This window comes from Trachypithecus francoisi, unplaced genomic scaffold, assembly GCF_009764315.1.
Source record: "Trachypithecus francoisi isolate TF-2019V2 unplaced genomic scaffold, Tfra_2.0 Lachesis_group14, whole genome shotgun sequence".
In the NCBI taxonomy this organism is placed as follows: domain Eukaryota; kingdom Metazoa; phylum Chordata; class Mammalia; order Primates; family Cercopithecidae; genus Trachypithecus; species Trachypithecus francoisi.
In genome coordinates, this window is record NW_022681459.1 from 6,949,756 (window position 1) to 6,975,149 (window position 25,394).

The following is a 25,394-nucleotide window of genomic DNA, read 5'->3' on the forward strand; positions in this document are numbered from 1 at the left end:
AGTTCAACCATTATGGAAAACAGTATGGCGATTCCTCAAGGATCTAGAACTAGATGTACCATATGACCCAGCCATCCCACTACTGAGTATATACCCAAAGGATTATAAATTACTACAAAGACACATGCACACGTATGTTTATTGCGGCACTATTCACAATAGCAAAGACTTGGAATCAACCCAAATGTCCATCTGTGACAGACTGGATTAAGAAAATGTGGCACATATACACCATGGAATACTATGCAGCCATAAAAAAGGATGAGTTTGCGTCCTTTGTAGGGACATGGATGCAGCTGAAAACCATCATTCTTAGCAAACTATCACAAGAAGAGAAAACCAAACACCGCATGTTCTCACTCATAGGTGGGAACTGAACAATGAGCTCACTTGGACTCGGGAAGGGGAACATCACACACTGGGGCCTATCATGGGGAGGGGGGAGGAGGGAGGGATTGCTTTGGGGAGTTATACATGATATAAACGTCATGCACATGTACCCTAGAACTTAAAGTATAATAAAAATAAAATAAAATAAAATAAATAAAATAAAAAATAAAAACTAGATAAAGCAGTAACCTGAATAAAAAAAAAAAAAAAGGTGACTATGTATCTCTTTACTTCATCTTGTGACAGTTTGGAATAACTGAGATCTCACCTCTGGTACACACACACACATAAACATAAATGCATTGGCATATATTTACTGCAAGAATATGAATTTATTCTGTATTTTTACCTCAACTGTGTATATATTCATTATAAGAGGATTAACAGTTTGGCACAGTGGCTCATACATGTAATCCTAGCACTTTAGAAGGCCAAGGCAAGAGAATGGCTTGAAGCCAGGAGTTCAAGATCAGCTTAAGCAACAAATTGTGTTTTTTAATTAACCAGGTGTGATGATGCCTACCTGTAGTACCGACTACTCAGCAGCTGAGGTGGGAGGATCCCTTGAGCCCAGGGCTTTAAGGTTGCAGTGAGCTATGATCATGCCACTGCTCTCTAACCTGGGCGACAGAGGCAGAGGGAAATCATGTCTCAAAAATAGAAAGAAGAACAAGAAGAAGATTAATAGCTACATAATTCATTTCCTCTGGTAAAGGTATTATCTTTGCCATAGTTATGCTATAGCATTTTAGGTACCACATCTAATCAATTTCAGATTGCTAATACTAGAGAGAAAAGGTAGACTATAGTGAATTGTCCCATCAGTCTTACTGTAGAGAGCTACTGAGGCTTCCAATGAACTAAACTATGAGTTCTTAGAGCAAGTTAATAAAATAAAAAAGGGGTACAAGTATATCTTGTTTTATTGTGCTTTTTAGTTGTTGCTTTTTTTTTTTTTTAAACAAATTGAAGATTGTGGCAACCATCTTTCCAGCAAGTCTATCAGCACCATTTTTCCAACAGTACGTGCTCACTTCATATCCCTGTGTCACATTTTTGTAATTCTTAACAATATTTCAATCTTTACTATTATTATTATACCCTTATGATGGATGATCTGTGATGAGTAATATTTGAAGTTACTATTGTAGTTGTTTTGGAGCACAACAAACTGCACCCATATGGGATGGCAAACTTAATCAATAAATGTGTATGTTCTCACTGCTCCACCTACTATTCATTTTCCAGTCTCTCTCTCTCCGTGGGCTTCTGTATTCCCCAAAACAAAAAAATATTGAAATTTGACAAAGTAATCATAGCTTCTAAATACAATAGCTTCTAAATTTTCAAGTGAAAGGAAGAGTTGTGCCTATCTCACATTAAGTCAAACACTAGAAATAGTTAAGCTTAGTGAGAAAGGTGTGTCAAAAACAGAGACAAGCTGAAAGCTAGGCCTCTTGTGATAAAGAGTTGGCCAAATTGTGAATGTAAACAAAAAATTATTGAAGAAAATTAAAAGTGCTATTCCAGCCATCACATGAATGATGAGAAGGTGAAATGGCCTTGTTATTGATATGGAGAAAGTTCGAGTGGTCTAGATGAAAGATTAAACTAGCCACAACATTCCCTTAAGCCAAAGCCTATCCAGATCAAGGCCTTACGTCTTTTCAATTCTATGATGGTAGGCTGTGGGAGGTGAGGAAGCTGAAGAAGATAAGGTGAAAGGTGGCAGAGCTTGTTTCATGAAATGCAAGGAAAGAAGCCATCTCTGTAACGTAAAAGTGTGGCAGCAAATGCTGATGTAGAAGGTACAGCAAGTTATTCAGAAGACCTAACTAAGATAATTGATGAAGAAAGCTGCACTAAACAATAGATTTTCAGTGCAGCCGAAACATCCTCCTATTGGAAGAAGTGTAACCTAGGACTTTCATAGCCAGAGAAGAAAAGTCAATGTCTGGCTTCAAATCTTCAAAGGATAGGCTGACCCTCTTGATAAGACTAATGCAGATGATAAATGTAAGTTGAAGCCAATCTTCATTTACTATCTGAAAATACTAGAGCCCTTATAAATTATGCTAAATCTACTTTGCCTTTGCTCTAGAAATGAAAGAACAAAATCTGGAGAACAGCACATCTGGTCACAGAATGGCTTACTGAATAATTTAAGTCCACTGTTGAGACCTACAGCTTAGAAAAAAAAAAAGCTTCAAAATATTCCTTCTCTTTAGCAATGCCCCTGGTCACCCAAGAGCTCTGATGAAGAAGTACAAAAGATTAATGTTGTTATACCTGCAAAAACAACATCCATATTGCATATTATGGATTAAGGAGTAATTACAACTTTCAAGTTTTATTATTTAAGAAACACATTTTGTAAGACTTTAGCTAGCATAATCATTTCTTAGATAGACATGAGCAAAGTAAATTGAAACTTGAAAAGGATTCATCATTCTAAACATCATTAAGGACATTTGTGTTTCACAGTAGAAGGTCGAAATACCAACTTTAATAGAAGTCTGAAAATAGTTGATTACAATCCTCAAGGAAGACCTGAGGTGATCAAGACTTTGACAGAGGAAGAAGTAATTGCAGATGTGGCGGAAATAGCAAGATAAATAGAATAAGAAGTGGAGCTTTAAGATGTGACTTAACTGCCACAATTTCATGATTAAACTTGAATGCACAAGGAAATGGTTTATATGGATAAGCAAAGAAAGTGGTTTCTTGAGATGGAATCTACCCCTGGTGAAGATGCCATGAACATTGCTAAAATGACAGCAAAGGGTTTAGAATGTGGCTTAACTGATAATGAGGTGGCAGGGTTTGAGAGGATGGACTCTGATTTTACAAGAGATTCTATTGTCAGTAAAATGCTATCAAAATAGTGTGGCAGGCTACAGAGAAATCTTGCATGAATGGAAAAATCAGTGTCCCAAACTTCATTGTCTTATTTTAAGAAACTGTCTCAGCCACCCTAAACTTCACCAACAACCACCCTGATCATTCAGCTGCCATCAACATCAAGGCATCATCCTCCATAAGCATATAGATTGTGACTGGCTGAAGGCTCAGATAATTGTTAGCATTTTTAACAATTAAGGATTGTACATTTTTGTAGACACAATGCTATTGCACACTTAATAGAGTACAGTATAGTGTAAATATAGCTTTTATTTATTTATTTTTTTTTTGAGGCGGAGTCTCGCTCTGTCGCCCGGGCTGGAGTGCAGTGGCCGGATCTCAGCTCACTGCAAGCTCCGCCTCCCGGATTTATGCCATTCTCCTGCCTCAGCCTCCCGAGTAGCTGGGACTATAGGCGCCCGCCACCTCGCCCGGCTAGTTTTTGTATTTTTTTTTAGTAGAGACGAGGTTTCACCGTGTCAGCCAGGATGGTCTCGATCTCCTGACCTCGTGATCCACCCGTCTCGGCCTCCCAAAGTGCTGGGATTACAGGCTTGAGCCACCGCGCCCGGCCAAATATAGCTTTTATATGCACTGGAAAACCAAAACAATTGTGTGACTTGCTTTATTGCTATATTTGCTTTGTTACGTTGATCTAGAACCAAACTGGCAATATCTCCAAGGTATGTCTATAATTCCCAACCATATGATTGAATCCTGTTATTTACCAGTGAAAAAGGATTATAGGTTCAGCAAGAAAAATGGCCCTCCAAATTCAGCATTTATATTATGCAAATAAATATAATATAGATTTACTTTATTTTTTATTTTGGAGTTTGCTGCATGGTTTCATATTTGTACATGATACTCTTTAAACCAAACCGATAAAAATAGCATATTTAGTAATACATGTTTTTGTTAGAACTTTCACTATTTGTATATGTAATTATTTTGAATATTTTTACTTAATATTATTTAATGTAGAGAATAGTGTCCTCTAAATATAGCCTTAGAGACAGGAGTTCTGCCATTTTAGATTTAATTCATATGAACACTTTAACATTCCTAAATTCCATATTCTGTTGCTAATTGCTACTTAGCATTCAATTTTCAATATCTTTGAATTTAAGCTCATAAGACCCTTTGAATATCTCCTGAAAGTCATTGTTTTGATGTATTGATATCAGCTCATTACCTAATTCATCAAAGTGACACTACATTTTAATAGACTATCAAAGTATTAATGCCCTATTTCATGTAGAGATAAGAATCCAGAAAACAATCTAGTTAGAAAATCCAGTTAGAAAAAAATTATAAGTTGAAGCTTCTTGTCTGTGAAGTTTCCATGTCTATCTGTCATTTTCTACTGGCAATTCATAGTAAATGAAATTGAACAAGGGCAGACAAAATTATTTTTAAAGCTATACTAATCCATTGTACTTAATTAAATATGACCAACAAAGATATACAACATTCCATTAACTATTTACCATTGTATTTGCCTTTTGTTCAAGAATTGCTAACCATATCAAAATTTCTCTGCTCACTTTTATTATTAATTTCAAGATATAGAACGAATACCAATATCCCTAACTCCTGTATCTGTACCAAAACATTTTTGGACAAGGTCGTTGGTTGCTAACTATTTTTTTTTTCATCTCCAAATATGTATAACTTTTTTTCTGAGTATATTTGGGGAATTGAACTGCAAATTCCACTAAGAACATGCTTGTCATATAAATTATTCTGATGAATCCAACAACTGCTCTCTATCTGCCCTGTGACCACCGGCTGTAGCCATCCTCATCTCCTGCCTGGAAAACTGCAAAATCCTTTTTTTAAATCTGAGGTTCTACTTTAGTCCATTATCAACTATTGGTAGCTTAAAGACAAGTACTGTCCAGACAAAATACATTAAAACAGCTCACATCCTTGCTTGGACATTTCAATGGTTTCTTTTCACCCTTAGATGAAATTCCAAATCACTTTTTTAGAAGATACTTCATGAGTCGTCACCTGTTAAAACTCTAGCATCAGTGTGTAGCATCTCTTCAGTTTATTTTTATTTTTTTATTATTAGAGACTTGAAATACTTACATTGTTTTTAATTTAACTCAAGCACATTCAAGCCCCGGGTGTTTGAACACTTTCTTTTCTTGGCATGCTGTTTCTCTCTATCTTACTCATAACATTTGATCATCTCATCACAGAGGCATTGCTGCAACCTCTATACAGTACAGAACTATGACATCCCCAGTCACTCTCAGCTCACACTGCCTAACTTCCTTAGAAACGGGACATGAAAGCTCCATGAAGTCAGTCAGGAGTCCTGTTTTTGTCTTGTTTTATTTTTCCTCTTGAAATATTCCAGGAAGGCCACATATGAGAAATCCACGTTAAATGAACACTTACACAATACTCTCTGTATTAGTGAAGACATTAGATTCTGTTAAAAATAACCCCCCAAATTTCAATGGCTTAAGGGTTTATTCTTTCTGTGACTGGCTTATTTCACTTAGCATAATATTCTCAAAGTTCTTCCAGTGGTTGCATACAGCAGATTTTCTTCTTTTTAAAAGCTGAATAATATTCTGTTTTATGTGCATATTGCATTTTCTTTATCCACTCTCACAGCACCATACACTTAAAAATGTAAGAGACTAGGACTGATGTTGTTTTCTTAGCACAATTTTAAAAACAAAATTTTATTCCTCACCCACCTAATTATGCAGTGTTTGTAATCAATAGGTTGATTTCTTTTACACATTGACTGTTCTTTCATTTTGTAGCTTAGCCATTAGGTGATTCTGCTGCCCAGTGGAAACAAGAATCTCTGTAGAAACAGACTGTTTTTAGCACAAACTCTTTCACCTTAAGTTTGTTGTTGTTGTTGTTGTTCAGCTTAAGCATAATACTGATTTTATTTTTTAAACAATACTATCTTACAAATCTTTGTGTAGCAAAAGTCTTTTTGGCTCTATCCCTCTCAGTTTTTGTCACAATAACAAAAGACTTCATGCATATGTAATGTCACAGAGATAAAAAGTATGAATTCTTTGCAGTAAGTTTCCCAGTGGTCTGTCTTTTCTTCAGTGATTTTATCCAACAAAGGAAACAAAAGTTGAGATGTATTATATGCCCAAATCTGTAGAGTTCAATGGTCAAAAGAAAGTACAGATAATTTTAGAAACCATAACGGAATGTGTCTCTATTTTACACATTCCACTTTTCAAAGGGCATTTTATTCTTGTAGTACGTGTTGTAAAATAAACATGTAATGCCAATCATTGTTCTAATAATCGGAAGATTATAGTAGGTACTTATACTTGTGAGGTCTTGTGCCAATAGCATAAGGTACCATTGAGCAGTCCACTCCCAGCTTTACATTAGAAAAGATCTGTAAATCAGGTAATAATCATTTTTGCTGATAATTGCTCAACATGAGAATAAAAACAAAAATTAAAGTAAAAGTAAACAATTATAAAGGAAGACAGTATCCTTCTCGTTTTCTCACTAGATATCTGTATGTTTCTACCGTGGAAGGAGGTGCATCAAACATTTTAAGCATGGAACTAACTCCATTCATTCTGCTTCTGTGCTAATCTAACTAGTGATTCTATTCAGTTTTTCATATAAATGACAGCCTTCATTGATTGGTGGCCCTGAGAGCCACCAGTCATCAGAACTACTGAAGTTCTCATTATAGAAATATATATTTTTGATTTATTAATTACATATATTGTTGCTTTACGTATATTTTGTTCTCTCTTTCTCTCTCTCTTTGTGTGTGTGTGTGTGTGTGTGTGTGTGAATGATGCACTCAATAGCTGCTCATCTCAGGAATAGTGAAAAAATTGAGATTCTGAACCTGTAAAATACAAGATTGTACCACATTGATGTTTCTCTTCTCTTTTTGCCTACCAACCAACACCTGTGTTCTTTGGGAACCATCAGGTCTTGCTCTTTTTTATTTTGTAAAACTTTAGATTAAGGAAATAATAATACTCTCATTTTGATAAGAAAAAAAGAACAGTCTTTTCAATACCAGGATTTTAAAGGCAGTCTTATCACATGGTTTCTTCTGTGTAATGGATAAGGCAAGATGATCTACTAAGAGTGAGTAGGTTTAAATATTTATGGATAATAGATTCTATTTGAGTAACTGCTGCGAAAAAGGTGAAAAGTAATTCCCAGGAAGTAGATCAAAACAAGGGGAAAACAGAAAGAATTTGACAGCAGGTTTTAGCAACTATTACATTTGGTGACCATAAGAGCACAGTAGTTCATTCATTTTCTGAAATAATTTTCCCGTAGCATGCTTCTTTCTTCAGAAAAGTTCAGAGATAGCTGATGATTAGGCACAGAGTGACATTGTTTTGTAAAAGACCAATCTGAGGGCAGTGAATTATGGAGTCAAAAAACACCAGAAAATGATAAATGAGGAGAAATACAAGGAGGTAAGATCTATAGGAACCATTCTGTTACCATCACCTCGCACAGTATGTGATATGTTTTCAGTACCTTATTAACGAAACCTTAAGCTATATAAAGTTATAATCCAATATTTCCATGTTTAGAAATTTATACTATAAAAATGCTTACATAATTATACAAATATGTAACTAGAGAGATATAAGTAAAAACATTATTTGTAACAACAAAATGCCAGAAATAAATATACACCATAAAGTGGAATATTATTATGTAGACATTAAAGTGAATATGAATCTACAGGTTAAAGAAAATTTTGATTTTTTTCCTAGACCATCACGAAGACTAGTTTACACAATTATACAAAAGAACTAAGACAAAAGAAATGGCTGAATATGGAATTGGTTATTTTCATGCCTACCTCCAAAAATTTTTGAAAACAATAAACTTATTTTCTTCACTTTTCACTCCCTAGGAAGTGGTGAAAATTTTTGTAATAAAGAAAAATTTGTTCATGTTGTTATTAAAAATATTTCACTGCCAACCTCAGTAAGAGTATATGAATGGAAAAAAGGAAAATAGCACTTTAAATTTAATGAAATAGGAAAAAATAGTACATAATTATTTCTTTAGCTCCTTTTAAGTAACTCTACTCTAAATGAATTTTTTGAGTAGTGTGGAAAAGGTAAAATCTATTCTTAAACTTTGTAATTTATATATCCTTTTGAAAATCTTCTTGAATGGTTCTGCTGAAGTATGTTTCATTGGCTGTGAAAATTATCTGATTATATGTGGATACCCTTGAATTAAGTAAGCAGCCTTTGTAACAAATCAGAAAGTTGCATTTTAATTTGCAGTTTCTTCTTGATCTACTGCTAATGAAAGTTTCACTGAGTTATCTGCTTAAAGGTGAAAATGCTAATTAAGAGTTTCTCATCAGTGATAATTCAGATATGTGGAAAAATGATGACATTAGGTCTTTGTCTTCTTGAGTTAACTTATTTTATGCTCGGTCTTCTCAAAATTCTGATGAAAAGGAAGACAGTTTATAATTAATACTTTCCGTTTCATGCAATAGATATTCTCCTTTAAAGGAACACATAAAGAGTTTCCTCCTTTTCTAATGTAACTTCATAATATACACTTTAGTAAGCTAAATCTTGCAGACTACTTTTTAAACTACAAATATAATGCTACACTTTAGGTAGCATCTATAACAGTTACTCCTTTCAAAAATATATGTTAAATTTTAGAATTATTGATGTACCAGTTTGACATTTCTAGATCTAGGGAGAATAAATCATTTCACTTTTACTATTCTATCATATGTGATACATAATTTCAAAGCTCACAGCATATACTAGTCTGTGTGTTAGATAACTCATGGGACATAGAAATCTATCCAAGCAAGAAACCATCCCTCTATATACAAATATAGCTATGGCTTACAAAATGAGGATACATTTTAAAAGGCCGGGTCATCTGATTTAAGCCATAAACATGTAAGCATAGTTACCAATAGTAAAGACTGTGTGTGCGTGTGTGTGGTGTGCCTGATTGCTTGTGTGTGTAATCAAAGTTATATTGTCTTACAGTAACACTATACCCAAAAGCACTTATACCACGACATGGTTATGGTGGTAAAGTGATGGCATATTCCAAAGGCATAATTTTAAAAGGTCTAACAGAGAACCAGTTGCAAAGTGTTTGACAAAGACTTAATGACTATCAATAAAGTATAGTGAATATTGTTGCCAGTTGTAACCCTGAAAAATAATACCCCAGTAAGAGTTGTAATAGTGGAAGAAAGCTGTACAATAGGGGCTGTGTCTTTGGGATTGAAACAGCCACTGGTAAAACCACAGCCTGAAGAAGAATGGCCAAAATACTTCATACTTTCTTATCTTCTGCCATCTAATCATCTGTTGTTAAACCCACTGGGCAAAGACAACTAAAATCCAGAGAATAAGGAAATCCTTAATGCAGTTCATAGAGGTCGATAGTAGAGAAGGGAAAAAATGGAACTGGAGAGGAAAATGGAAAACATCTCATGTGTACTTTCAGCATATGTTGTGCTCACAGATTAGAAGAATCAACAAATAAAGATGTCAGTTTTTTTTTTTTAATGTACATATAGGTTAAGCACAAACCAATAAAATCTCCAGGGAAAATGTTTATTGGAAACTACAACCTGAATTCTAAAATATAGAAGACAAGGTGAACTGGAATAGCTCAATATTCCAATCAATTTCTCTGAAAAAGAAGAAGAAAGTTAAAGCATCCACACTATCTGATATCAATACTCACACATGAAACTACAAAAATCAAGATAGCATGGCATAGACGAAAGGACAATGAAACAGAATAGAGTATAGAAATAGACCCACATGCATAGGTCCTTGGTAAGAGGCTACAGAGTCCTTTTGGCACTAAAATAAATTATTGTGAAATAGTACACAAGTGATCAAAACTAAACAAATATTCTGTAGGTTTTCATTATATTAAGCCTTAAAATAACATATTTAATTGAAAACACAGCTTCTAACGAGACAGGAATATCTCTAGTTTTTCCAGTCATTACATCTATCTATGGATGAATGTTATTTATTTTCAGAATGAGATAAAATTTCAGTATTAATTCTACTTCTCCCCATCCTTTTTAAAAACAACTCTAATAGCTTAATAAGTTGCTTTCATAAATAAGTAGAAAGAAATGGAACAGGCTTTTCATAGCAGTATAACATGTTTCTTTTACTTTTTCCTAAATTATGTCTAAAACTTAATATAATTTAATATAAAAATGTTTATTAGTAAATAATTAGATTAAGTTTTTTTTTCAATTTTCCTAAAATTTTGACTTAGAAATAGCCTAAATTGAAAAGGGATTTGATTAGTTTGATTCTGCCTTATAAATATATCATTGACAGGAATTACCACATTTTTTAGGATTTTACACTGTAGGGCAGAATAACATCATAAGTATGGGTAAAATATGTCATTCCCTTGAAAATCAAAACAAAAGTCCTCCTTTGTAAAGGATGCCTGAGTAAGGGATACTGGCATAGCCACTAAGCTATGGACCTTTTCTGATGCACATCAACTTTAGAAAATTGGACATTTAAATGTCCCAGTTTAAGACTATTGTTCTAAAGTAGAGTAGAGGGAAAACACTGTATCTACTCAGCATATAATGCTTTGATTTCCCCAGATTATAAAATATCCTGAGAGAATCCATTCATCAGTCACACATCTGCTGAAGCTCTTAAATGTCATTAGTCCTTTAGGACACTCAAGTTTATAATTAAAAATGAATTAAGAAATCAGGATAATTACAAAAACATACCTTTAACAACGTATTACAGTTAATTCCAAAAAGAAAAAAATGTACTTCAATTTGCCAAGAACCAATTGATGTTAAATGCAGCATTTCTTCTAATGTTGTAACCTGAATTTGAGAATACAAAAGAATAAGGACAATGAAAACATGTTTTTGTCTTTCCTTCGTTACTCTTCTCTTTTTTACCAAATGAAGAAAATAAATATATGAGAATGATATGTACATTCACACATACACACAAATGCACATTTACATATATATTTTTGTATATTTACAAAGCCACAAAGAAGCACACAAACACAAATTTACATATGACGAAAGTCAGTTTAATTAGCCGCAAAGGAATGTTATTGTAGAAAGGAATGAAGAAGAAAAGTCATCTAGATTGAGGAGATATTTCTACCAGAGGGACTTATACACCTGTCTCTGCTTTTTTCTTCGCTCAGTACTATGTATGTGAGATCATAGAAATAAAGGTGTCAGCATTTTGCTTTTACTTTTTACCATTACTATTGTTATTTTACGGTTTTCTTTTTATTTTTTCTTTAAACATCTGTTTATCTGTGATTATCAGTTTGGGAAACCTTCTAATTTTCTTGATTATATCTTCCCTAATGGATTCAGTGACCTAGTCCAGGGTCCTCAATGATGTCCAAGAGGGTTTTACCAGCAGCAGACCTGAGACATAGATTCCAGTGAAAGTTACAGATTAAGAAAGTATGCCCTGAAGAAAGCATTAAATGTATCAAAAAAAAAAAAAAAAAGGAAAATAGTAAGACGAAGCTAGAGTAGGAACTTTCTAGGAAAGATGGCACACTCACTCTGATCTTGCTGGACGATCTAGAGTCCAGATTATACCCAATTGTCTCTTCTTGAGTCAAAGGAGTTGGATTTTATAATCCCACACTAATTAGTGATTGGTTATAAGCTGCAAAGGTTGGGGTTTTCTAAAACTAGCTAAAGCATGCAACTATAGAGACAGTTCCAGTGCCAAGGGCCAAATCTCTAAGAGTCATAGGTGCCACCTCTGAGCAGCAAAATGAACAAGACCTGGGGGATGAGTACAGAGAGTCAGTAAAGAGCTCTGAATTAGCCGGGCGCGGTGGTGGGCACCTGTAGTCCCAGCTTCTCGGGAGGCTGAGGCAGGAGAATTGCTTGTACCCGGGAGGCGGAGGTTGCCAAGGGCCGAGATTGCGCCACTGCACCCCAGCCTGGGCAACAGAGACAGACTTGGTCTCAAAAAAAAAAAAAAGAGATCTGAAGGGATTTGAGTGACTTACAGTAGTGTCAGCTCCAGGGCCTGATACAACTGATGTACTCTTTGTACCTATCAAGTGGTTCCATTTCATAAATAAAGGGGGAAAATCTTCTTGGGATAGTTGCCAAATAAACATTCTAGATAACCAAATGTTCTGGTTAGTTATCCATATTTCAAAGGTCTTAAAATAAACTGACACTGTAAAATACTGGGAAGTGCCACAGCACTATTATGCTTAAAATTATTATAATGTTGTTGCTATAGTGTAAGAAAATAGTTTTCCTATATTTAAAACTGTGAAAAAATCAGATGAATCTCAACCGTATCAGCATAACCCAGCAAAAGACAGGCACAGTGGCAAGCACCTGTAGTCCCAGCTACTCTGGAGGCTGAGGTGGGATGACTGTGTGAGCCCAGAAGTTTGAGACCAGCTTGGGCAACATAGCAAGACTCCATCTCAAAACAAAAACAAAAACAAAAAAACATACACACACAATTATATTGGCATATTTTTGGGATCACTTTACTAGTATGTATGATAATATGGTGTCAGAGGAATACCACTCTATGTTGTGTGATTTCCTGTGTTCAAAAGTAGAATGTAGTAACAGAGTTACTTATTGACATCAAGTTACTTATTGACATCAAGATGTCAATGAACAAAAGAAAAAAAAAAGTTTAAGCAATGGTCTCATCTGAGAGTCATGAAAATAGCATAATGGGTGAAAGTTAGGAATTGGAGTTAGATCGTGTGGTTCCAAATCTTGTGCTGCCACTTACTAGCTAGCTGTGTGACCCTAACCATGCTAGTTAACCTCTAGATGCTTCCATCTTGTCATCTCTAATTTTGGGATAAACTCTAACTCTTAAATATAGTTGTTATGAATGCTAAATAATTTAATATAAGTATAGTGATCAGAAAAGAGTCTACCAGATAGGACAATTTTTAGCTGTTATTATTTTTACTCTTAAAAGAAAAGTTTCTAGGCAGAAAACTAAAATTCAAAATGATTTATTCTCATAGCAAAAGTCAGCAAACTTTTCCTCTAAAAGGCCAAACCATAAATAAATGTTGATTTTGGTGGCCATATGGGCTTTGTCACAATTATTCAGCTTTGGTCTTGTAGCTTCTAAACACTCAAAAATAATATATAAATGAATGAGTGTAGCTGTGTCTCTAAAACAAGCAGCAGACTGGAATCAGCCCAAGAGTTGCAGTTCCTTGAATCCTGTCATAAAGTAACAACTTCCAAATTCTTTTTTTTAACCAAAAATAAAGTTAAAGAGATTCTGTCTCATTTTATAAATATCATAAATATTTTGTGAATACGCCAAAGACAATCTGCTTGATGAATGTTAACCTGAACAATTTATTAATCGTAGTCAAGGGAGATCAATTTGAGATTTGATTCAGGGGAGAAAATGAATTGCAAAACTCAAAGAGAACATACTGGCCCTGGTTCAGGAACAGCAAAGATATAAAATATCTGGGACACCAAACACTGAATATTTTTATTAATATGGCACATGGCCCATAGGCAATATGCCAAGAGAAGCCAACAATAAAATAATCTTTTCCCAATTACAAGATTGAATTGACATTACACTACTTGGTTTAATTGAAAGTCCAACACAATGAGGAATGCTATCTTCTTGGATGTTATTATTACAACAGCTAAATGACCCAATCTCAAAGATTTCTAAAATAGCAGAGGATAAAACCTTAAACAGCCTACAGATGTTAAAAGAAAAAGTTAAAAAAACCCAAAGCCATATCAGACTTTGTATAGAGTATATTTGCTACATGTATCATTTGAAACACCAAACGGAAATAAGACTTTTTAAAGACATTTTTCTGAAATGATTTAAAATCTATCTACTAAAATATATGCTTACAACTATACGCATATAGTTTATTTTTCACAGCACTCATTAAACAGACACAAATGCATATACACATACATGTAAACACAGATGACCAAAGAGATTAAGCACTGGATATATATATATACACATATATATATATATATGAGATACATACAATGAAACCCACAGGACACAAATTTAGCTCTAATAACAATTTTATCTTTCATTCACTATGGAATATTAAGTGTCTTATCCAAAAGTGACAAATGAAAAGGCCTTTTACAATTGTTTTTATTATTTGGTTGCTGTTGTTATTGTTACTGTTTTTGAGGCAAAGCTTTGCTCTTGTTGCCTGGGCTGGCTGGGGTGCAGTGGTGCGATCTTGGTTCACTGCAATCTCCACCTCCTGGGTTCAAGCGATTCTTCTGCCTCAGCCTCCTGAGTAGCTGGGATTACAAGCGTCCGCCAGCATGCCCAGCTAATTTTTTGTATTTTGAATAGATACTGGGTTTCACTGTGTTGGCCAGGCTGGTCTCGAATTCCTGATCTCAGGTGATCCACCCTCCTTGGCCTCCCAAACTGCTGGAATTATAGGCATGAGCCACTGCGCCCGGCCTATTGTGTGTTTTAATATTCTGAACATTTTCTATTTATCAAAATAAGCATTTTAATTAGAATAATTTTTTATGATTAATTACTATGTTGGTTGTTATATTTTCTATTACAATTTTTCATTTTGCTCTTCCTGCTTCTTTTTTGATGGATAATACCATCTATTTTCACCCATTTTATGTCTTAGTAAGAATGGTAAAGGAAAAATTATAAGGAGTTTTTGTATTTAACTTAAAATAATGCATCTATAATTTTGTAGAAGTCGGTCTGTTCACATTTATTGTAATAACAGATACATGATTTATTTTTCAATTTTTTTCTGTTATTTTTTCATTTTTCTTTTTCTAATTATTTTCTGGAAGCATCATGGTGCTATTAAATCTCTTTTCTTCTTTTTTATGCGTATTTATGGAGATTTTGTTTAATTATTATTCTGTTAAAGTTTACTTTTGCTTTCCTGGTATTCATATTCAAATCTATTTTCTCAACTATTATGTGAAGACAAGGTAATTATTTCCCTCTCGAAGGCACTCTCTTCTTCTAATGCTTTCTTTTTTTTTTTTTTTTATTACTCAATGAGCATTAATTCTTTTTATTTCTCCATATTCCCTTATTCTTTTTTAGAAAATTAGATTTTCAGTTGACAAATAATAATTCTAGATATTCATGGAGTACAATGTGATGTTTGATATGTGTTTACCATCTGGAATGTTTATTTATTTATTTTATTTTTTATTTTTTATTTTTTATTATACTTTAAGTTCTAGGGTACATGTGCATAACGTTTATATCATGTATAACTCCCCAAAGCAATCCCTCCCTCCTCCCCCCTCCCCATGATAGGCCCCAGTGTGTGATGTTCCCCTTCCCGAGTCCAAGTGATCTCATTGTTCAGTTCCCACCTATGAGTGAGAACATGCGGTGTTTGGTTTCTCTTCTTGTGATAGTTTGCTAAGAATGATGGTTTCCAGCTGCATCCATGTCCCTACAAAGGACGCAAACTCATCCTTTTTTATGGCTGCATAGTATTCCATGGTGTATATGTGCCACATTTTCTTAATCCAGTCTGTCACAGATGGACATTTGGGTTGATTCCAAGTCTTTGCTATTGTGAATAGTGCCGCAATAAACATACGTGTGCATGTGTCTTTATAGCAACATGATTTATAATCCTTTGGGTATATACCCAGTAGTGGGATGGCTGGGTCATATGGTACATCTAGTTCTAGATCCTTGAGGAATCGCCATACTGTTTTCCATAATGGTTGAACTAGTTTACAATCCCACCAACAGTGTAAAAGTGTTCCTATTTCTCCACATCCTCTCCAACATCTATTGTTTCCTGACTTCTTAATGATTGCCATTCTAACTGGTGTGAGATGGTATCTCATTGTGGTTTTGATTTGCATTTCTCTGATGGCGAGTGATGACGAGCATTTTTTCATGTGTCTGTTGGCTGTATGGATGTCTTCTTTTGAGAAATGTCTGTTCATATCCTTTCCCCACTTTTTGATGGGGTTGTTTGTTTTTTTCTTGTATATTTGTTTGACTTCTTTGTAGATTCTGGATATTAGCCCTTTGTCAGATGAGTAGGTTGCAAAAATTTTCTCCCATTCTGTAGGTTGCCTGTTCACTCTGATGGTAGTTTCTTTTGCTGTGCAAAAGCTCTTTAGTTTAATGAGATCCCATTTGTCAATTTTGGCTTTTGCTGCCGTTGCTTTTGGTGTTTTAGACATGAAGTCCTTGCCCATGCCTATGTCCTGAATGGTACTACCTAGATTTTCTTCTAGGGTTTTTATGGTATTAGGTCTAACATTTAAGTCTCTAATCCATCTTGAATTAATTTTCGTATAAGGGGTAAGGAAAGGATCCAGTTTCAGCTTTCTACTTGTGGCTAGCCAATTTTCCCAGCACCATTTATTAAATAGGGAATCCTTTCCCCATTTCTTGTTTTTGTCAGGTTTGTCAAAGATCAGATGGCTGTAGATGTGTGGTATTATTTCTGAGGACTCTGTTCTGTTCCACTGGTCTATTTCTCTGTTGTGGTACCAGTACCATGCTGTTTTGGTTACTGTAGCCTTGTAGTATAGTTTGAAGTCAGGTAGCGTGACGCCTCCAGCTTTGTCCTTTTGACCTAGGATTGTCTTGGCAATGCGGGCTCTTTTTTGGTTCCATATGAACTTTAAAGCAGTTTTTTCCAATTCTGTGAAGAAACTCATTGGTAGCTTGATGGGGATGGCATTGAATCTATAAATCACCTTGGGCAGTATGGCCATTTTCACGATATTGATTCTTCCTATCCATGAGCATGGTATGTTCTTCCATTTGTTTGTGTCCTCTTTGATTTCACTGAGCAGTGGTTTGTAGTTCTCCTTGAAGAGGTCCTTTACATCCCTTGTAAGCTGGATTCCTAGGTATTTTATTCTCTTTGAAGCAATTGTGAATGGAAGTTCATTCCTGATTTGGCTCTCTGCTTGTCTGTTACTGGTGTATAAGAATGCTTGTGATTTTTGCACATTAATTTTGTATCCTGAGACTTTGCTGAAGTTGCTTATCAGCTTAAGGAGATTTTGGGCTGAGACGATGGGGTTTTCTAAATATACAATCATGTCATCTGCAAACAGGGACAATTTGACTTCTTCTTTTCCTAACTGGATACCCTTGATTTCTTTCTCTTGCCTGATTGCCCTAGCCAGAACTTCCAACACTATGTTGAATAGGAGTGGTGAGAGAGGACATCCCTGTCTTGTGCCAGTTTTCAAAGGGAATTTTTCCAGTTTTTGCCCATTCAGTATGATATTAGCTGTGGGTTTGTCATAAATAGCTCTTATTATTTTGAGGTACGTTCCATCAATACCAATTTATTGAGCGTTTTTAGCATAAAGGGCTGTTGAATTTTGTCAAAAGCCTTTTCTGCATCTATTGAGATAATCATGTGGTTCTTGTCTTTGGTTCTGTTTATATGCTGGATTACGTTTATTGATTTGCGAATGTTGAACCAGCCTTGCATCCCAGGGATGAAGCCCACTTGATCATGGTGGATAAGCTTTTTGATGTGCTGCTGAATCCGGTTTGCCAGTATTTTATTGAGGATTTTTGCATCGATGTTCATCAGGGATATTGGTCTAAAATTCTCTTTTTTTGTTGTGTCTCTGCCAGGCTTTGGTATCAGGATGATGTTGGCCTCATAAAATGAGTTAGGGAGGATTCCCTCTTTTTCTATTGATTGGAATAGTTTCAGAAGGACTGGTACCAGCTCCTCCTTGTACCTCTGGTAGAATTCAGCTGTGAATCCATCTGGTCCTGGACTTTTTTTCGTGGGTAGGCTATTAATTGTTGCCTCAATTTCAGAGCCTGTTATTGGTCTATTCAGGGATTCAACTTCTTCCTGGTTCAGTCTTGGGAGAGTGTAAGTGTCCAGGAAATTATCCATTTCTTCTAGATTTTCTAGTCGATTTGCGTAGAGGCATTTATAGTATTCTCTGATGGTTGTTTGTATTTCTGTGGGGTTGGTGGTGATATCCCCTTATCATTTTTTATTGCGTCTATTTGATTCCTCTCTCTTTTCTTCTTTATTAGTCTTGCTAGTGGTCTGTCAATTTTGTTGATCTTTTCAAAAAACCAACTCCTGGATTCATTGATTTTTTGGAGGGTTTTTTGTGACTCTATCTCCTTCAGTTCTGCTCTGATCTTAGTTATTTCTTGCCTTCTGCTAGCTTTTGAATGTGTTTGCTCTTGCCTCTCTAGTTCTTTTAATTGTGATGTTAAAGTGTCAATTTTAGATCTTTCCTGCTTTCTCTTGTGGGCATTTAGTGCTATAAATTTCCCTCTACACACTGCTTTAAATGTGTCCCAGAGATTCTGGTATGTTGTATCTTTGTTCTCATTGGTTTCAAAGAACATCTTTATTTCTGCTTTCATTTCGTTATGTACCCAGTAGTCATTCAGGAGCAGGTTATTCAGTTTCCATGTAGTTGAGCGTTTTGATTGAGTTTCTTAGTCCTGAGTTCTAGTTTGATTGCACTGTGGTCTGAGAGACAGTTTGTTATAATTTCTGTTCTTGTACATTTGCTGAGGAGTGCTTTACTTCCAATTATGTGGTCAATTTTGGAATAAGTGCGATGTGGTGCTGAGAAGAATGTATATTCTGTTGATTTGGGGTGGAGAGTTCTATAGATGTCTATTAGGTCCGCTTGGTGCAGAGATGAGTTCAATTCCTGGATATCCTTGTTAACTTTCTGTCTCGTTGATCTGTCTAATGTTGACAATGGAGTGTTGAAATCTCCCATTATTATTGTATGGGAGTCTAAGTCTCTTTGTAGGTCTCTAAGGACTTGCTTTATGAATCTGGGTGCTCCTGTATTGGGTGCATATATATTTAGGAGAGTTAGCTCTTCCTGTTGAATTGATCCCTTTACCATTATGTAATGGCCTTCTTTGTCTCTTTTGATCTTTGATGGTTTAAAGTCTGTTTTATCAGAGACTAGGATTGCAACCCCTGCTTTTTTTTGTTCTCCATTTGCTTGGTAGATCTTTCTCCATCCCTTTATTTTGAGCCTATGTATGTCTCTGCATGTGAGATGGGTCTCCTGAATACAGCAGACTGATGGGTCTTGACTCTTTATCCAGTTTGCCAGTCTGTGTCTTTTCATTGGAGCATTTAGTCCATTTACATTTAAGGTTAATATTGCTATGTGTGAACTTGATCCTGTCATTATGATATTAACTGGTTATTTTGCTCATTAGTTGATGCAGTTTCTTCCTAGCCTCGATGGTCTTTACATTTTGGCATGTTTTTGCAATGGCTGGTACCGGTTGTTCCTTTCCATGTTTAGGGCTTCCTTCAGGGTCTCTTGTAAGGCAGGCCTGGTGGTGACAAAATCTCTAAGCATTTGCTTATCTGTAAAGGATTTTATTTCTCCTTCACTGATGAAACTTAGTTTGGCTGGATATGAAATTCTGGGTTTAAAATTCTTTTCTTTAAGAACGTTGAATATTGGCCCCCACTCTCTTCTGGCTTGTAGAGTTTCTGCCGAGAGATCTGCTGTTAGTCTGATGGGCTTCCCTTTGTGGGTAACCCGACCTTTCTCTCTGGCTGCCCTTAAGATTTTTTCCTTCATTTCAACTTTGGTGAATCTGGCAATTATGTGTCTTGGAGTTGCTCTTCTGGAGGAGTATCTTTGTGGCGTTCTCTGTATTTCCTGAATTTGAATGTTGGCCTGCCCTACTAGGTTGGGGAAGTTCTCCTGGATGATATCCTGAAGAGTGTTTTCCAACTTGGTTCCATTTTCCCCCTCACTTTCAGGCACCCCAATCAGACGTAGATTTGGTCTTTTTACATAATCCCATACTTCTTGCAGGCTTTGTTCATTTCTTTTTCTTCTTTTTTCTTTTGGTTTCTCTTCTCGCTTCATTTCATTCATTTGATCCTCAATCGCTGATACTCTTTCTTCCAGTTGATCGAGTCGGTTACTGAAGCTTGTGCATTTGTCACGTATTTCTCGTGTCATGGTTTTCATCTCTGTCATTTCGTTTATGATCTTCTCTGCATTAATTAGTCTAGCTGTCAATTCTTCCACTTTTTTTTCAAGATTTTTAGTTTCTTTGCGCTGGGTACGTAATTCCTCCTTTAGCTCTGAGAAGTTTGATGGACTGAAGCCTTCTTCTCTCATCTCGTCAAAGTCATTCTCTGACCAGCTTTGATCCGTTGCTGGCGATGGGCTGCGCTCCTTTGCAGGGGGAGATGCGCTCTTATTTTTTGAATTTCCAGCTTTTCTGCCCTGCTTTTTCCCCATCTTTGTGGTTTTATCTGTCTCTGGTCTTTGATGATGGTGACGTACTGATGGGGTTTTGGTATAGGTGTCCTTCCTGTTTGATAGTTTTCCGTCTGACAGTCAGAAGGACTGTCTGTTGGTCTGTTGGAGATTGCTTGAGGTCCACTCCAGACCCTGTTTGCCTGGGTATCAACAGCAGAGGTTGCCAAAGATAGAATATTGCTGAGCAGCGAGTGTACCTGTCTGATTCTTCCTTTGGAAGTTTCCTCTCAGGGATGACTCCACCCTGTGAGGTGTGGGGTGTCAGACTGCCCCTAGTGGGGGATGTCTCCCAGTTAGGCTACTCAGGGGTCAGGGACCCACCTGAGCAGGCAGTCTGTCCGTTCTCGGATCTCAACCTCCGTGTTGGGAGATCCACGGCTCTCGCTTTCTTTAAAATAATTTCACTTCCACACATCTCTCCTACCCTCACTAGATTATGCCTTTTCTCAATCCTTAATATTAGGCCATATTGTAATAATTAGTATTTTGAGTCCTTGTTTATTACAAAGATTTACTTTGAAACATGTCTCTTGTTGCATTTTTTTAAAGGATTCATGTTAATTTTTAGAAGTCTGTTATTTTATATATAGATCTATTATACATATATAGCAAGGTCTGTGTTCGTTATTGTTTTCTTCTAATTTTTCCTGTTTTGAATCTGCAGTTCCTATTCACTTGCCATTTACTATGAGTTTTTTCTTAAGCATTCCCTAGTTCAGAAGTTGCAATTAATCCTTGTGGTTGTCTTTCTATTTTATTTTATTTTGTTTTGTTTCATTTTGAGACGGAGTCCCACTCTGTAGTCCAGACTGGAGTCCAGTGGCACAATCTCAGCTCACTGCAATCTCTGCCTTCCGGGTTCCAGTCACTGTCCTGCCTCAGCCTCCTGAGTATCTGGGATAACAGGTGCCTGACACCATGCCTGGCTAATTTTTGTGTTTTTATTTTTTTATTTTTTTTTATTTTTTTTTTATTTTTTTATTTTTTTTTTGAGACGGAGTCTCGCTCTGTCGCCAGGGCTGGAGTGCAGTGGCCGGATCTCAGCTCACTGCAAGCTCCGCCTCCCGGTGCACGCCATTCTCCTGCCTCAGCCTCCCGAGTAGCTGGGACTACAGGCGCCCGCCACCTCGCCCGGCTAGTTTTTTGTATTTTTTTAGTAGAGACGGGGTTTCACAGTGTTAGCCAGGATGGTCTCGATCTCCTGACCTCGTGATCCGCCCGTCTCGGCCTCCCAAAGTGCTGGGATTACAGGCTTGAGCCACCGCGCCCGGCCAATTTTTGTGTTTTTAGTAGAGACGCGGTTTCACCATGCTGGCCAGGCTGGTCTTGAACTCCTGACCTCAGGTGATCCGCCTGCCTCGGCCTCCCAAACTGCTGGGTTTACAGGCGTGAGTCACCACGCTCGGCCTGTTTCTCTTACTTTAAAGATGACTAATTATTTAGTTTTTAAGAGATTCTTGGGTTGTACTCCTTTGCATGTAAACTAATATGTAATACGTAAATTAATATTATTTTAGCGTATTCTGACTTTCAAATATGCAATTGAATATTTAATGTAAATCTGAGTACGTCTTTATTATTCTCATTCCCTATTTTTCTGTATAAAAGCTGTCATGCGCGTCCACGTGAAGAGACCACCAAACAGGCTTTGTGTGAGCAGTAAAGCTTTTAATCACCTGGGTGCAGGCGGGCTGAGTCTGAAAAGAGAATCAGTAGGGTCGTTTTATAGGATTTGGGTAAGTCAAGGAAAATTACAGTCAAAGGGGGTTGTTTTCTGGCGGGCAGAGGTGGGGGTCACAAGGTGCTCAGTGGGGGGACTTTTGAGCCAGGATGAGCCAGGAAAAGGAATTTCACAAGGTAATGTCATCAGTTAAGGCAGGAACGGGCCATCTGGATGTGTACCTGCAGGTCACAGGGGATGTGATAGCTTAGCTTTGGCTCAGAGGCCTGACAAAAGCTTATGTGTTTTTCTCTTTATCTTTGCAGTTTGGGACTTTACCAGGGCTTGCTCTTTCTGTTACTGTTTGGGTGTTGTCCAGTTTAAGGAGTTTTCTTTCCCCATGGCCCTTACACTTTCTGCATATTAGGGATTATTGCCATATTACTGAACACCCTTATTGTTTTCCTCCTGATTTCAATTTCTTCCACACTTTGTTTCTTAAGGGTTTTTTGAAATTTTTTTGCCTATAATCTATTTTAAAATAAACTTTTTTTTTTTTTTTTAGATAACTGTAAATTCACACGAAGTTGTAAGAAATGCAGAGATCTCGGGTACACTTTTCCTCCAATGGTAATAACATTTTACACATTATAGTATTATATCCCAACTAGGATAGTAGTATTAATAAATTACACTGATTTTGTTTGGATTTCCTGGTTTTACATGTATTTATATGCACCTGTATGTTTGTGTGTGTGTGTGTGTGTGTGCATTTGTGCATATTTAGTTTACTGGAATTTCTATCACATGCATAGGTTTGTATAGCCAAGATAACAGTCATGATCCTTCCTTCAATGTATAACTTACCCAACTTCTCTGCAGCCTTGACAGCATCTGGTTTTGTCACTGTATTTTCTGTTCTCCAATCTACAACATGTGTAGTCATCTTTCGTTGTGGTTTTAGTCTGAATTTCTTTAAGGGCTAATGATGAAGATTTTTCAAGAGCTTATTTACCCTCTGTATGTACGCTTTGGCGAGAGGTCTGTTCATATCTTGTGTCTATTTTCTAATTGAATTGCAAGGGTTTTTTTTTTCATTGTTTTTGTTTTTATTTTACATGGTTGAGTTTTTAGAGTAACTTACATAATCCAGATACTAACTTTTAGGTGCATACATTGTGTGAAAATATTCTCCCTCAGGCTGTAGCGTGTCTTTCCATCCTCTTCACATGGTTTTCACAGTTTCACAGTGGAGACTTTTGTTTTGGTTTGGTTTGATGGGATCTAATTTAGCATCTTTTTCTTTTTTTGAATTATGCTTTAAGATCAAATCAGAAAAAATCTTTGCCTCATCCAGATTCTGAAGATTTTCTCCTTTGTTTTTTTCAAAAATGTTTGTTTTACTATTAGGTCTGTGATGGATTTTGAGTAAATTTTTTTTATTAGGTGTTGGGCTCATATTGGGATTATTATTATTTTTAAATATTGTGTTTTATCTGGACCATTTGTTGAAAAGTCGATCTTTTCTAATTAAATTGCATTTAAACTATTTTCAAAAATTAGTTGGGCATATGTGTGTGAGTCTGTTTCTGAGTTCTCCATTCTGTTTCATTGATCTGCATGCCTGTTCTTCTACTGATGATACCGCAGCGTTTTGAGTCCTATAGATACACAGTAAGTCTTACTAGCAGATACAATAGTCTATCCTACTTCATTCTTCTTCCTCAAGATTGTTTTAGGATCTCTTGGGCCTGACCCTTCCATATACATTTTAAAATAAGGTTGTCTATGTCTACAAAAAAAATTGAAAATAATTGCATTCCATCTACAGATTAATTTGGAAAAACTGATATCCTCACAAAAGATAAACATAGGATGCCTCTCCACTCACCTAGGTCTTTATTTATTTATTTACTCAGCATTTTGTAATTTTCAGTATACAATTTTGTATGTATTTTGCTAAGTACAAAAGTAAGAATTTCATTTTCTCTTTTTTTTCTAATCCTTCTAATCAATGGAAGCATTTCAGTTTCTTTGAAGCAATTTTAAATGTTTTTGAGTTCTAATTTTGGTTTTCCACATGTTTACTGTAAATGTATCATCAGAATGTGACTTGTTTTCTGAATTGCTTTTGTATTCTCTTACCTTACTGAACTCAGTTGTTAGTTTTAGTAAGTTTTTGGTGGATTTTTCTTTCATGTTCTACACAGATAATCAGGTTATATGCAAATTGCTTGTTTGGCTCTTATTTTCCTATTGTCATGCTTTAATTTCTGCCTTATTGCAAGGGCTGGAGCTTTTATACTATATTGAATAACAGTAATAAGAATGGACACCCTTGATCTTACTGGTCAAGCAATCAGGCTGTCACCATTAGGTAAAATATTAGCTGTGGGTGTTAGTAGGTGCTTTTTGTCAAGCTGAGACAATTCTGCTCTATGCCTAATTTGCTAAGAACTTTTGTCATGAATAAAGCATCAATTTGTCATACACTTTTATACATCAATGGTATAATTATATTACTTTTTTAGAATCCTTAATATTGCAGAATACATTGCTTTATTTAAGAATGATGAACCAACCAATCTTACAAACATAGAAGAAATCAAATTTGGGCAGGGCACGGTGGCTCACTCCTGTAATCCCAGTACTTTGGGAGGCTGAGGCGGGTGGATCATGAGGTCAGGAGTTTGAAATGAGCCTGTCCAGCATGGTGAAACCCCATCTCTACTAAAAATACAAAAATTAGCCAGGCATGGTGGCGCACGCCTGTAGTCCCAGCTACTAAGGAGGCTGAGGTAGGAGAATCATTTGAACCCAGGAGGCAGAGGTTGTAGTGAGCCGAGATTAGGCCACTGCACTCCAGCCTGGGTGACAGAGCAAGACTTGGTCTCACGAAAGAAAGAAAGAAAGAAAGAAAGAGGGAGGGAGGAAGGAAGGAAGGAAGGAAGGAAAGAAACAAAGATGGAAAGAAAGAAAGAAAAGAAAGAAGGAAAGAAGGAAAGAAAGATCAAATTTAGTCATGATGAATACATTTTCATACAATTCTTGAATTTACTTGCTAGTATTTTGGTGAGGATCATTGTATCAAGTTTTTAAGTAACATTAGTCTGCATTTTTTTG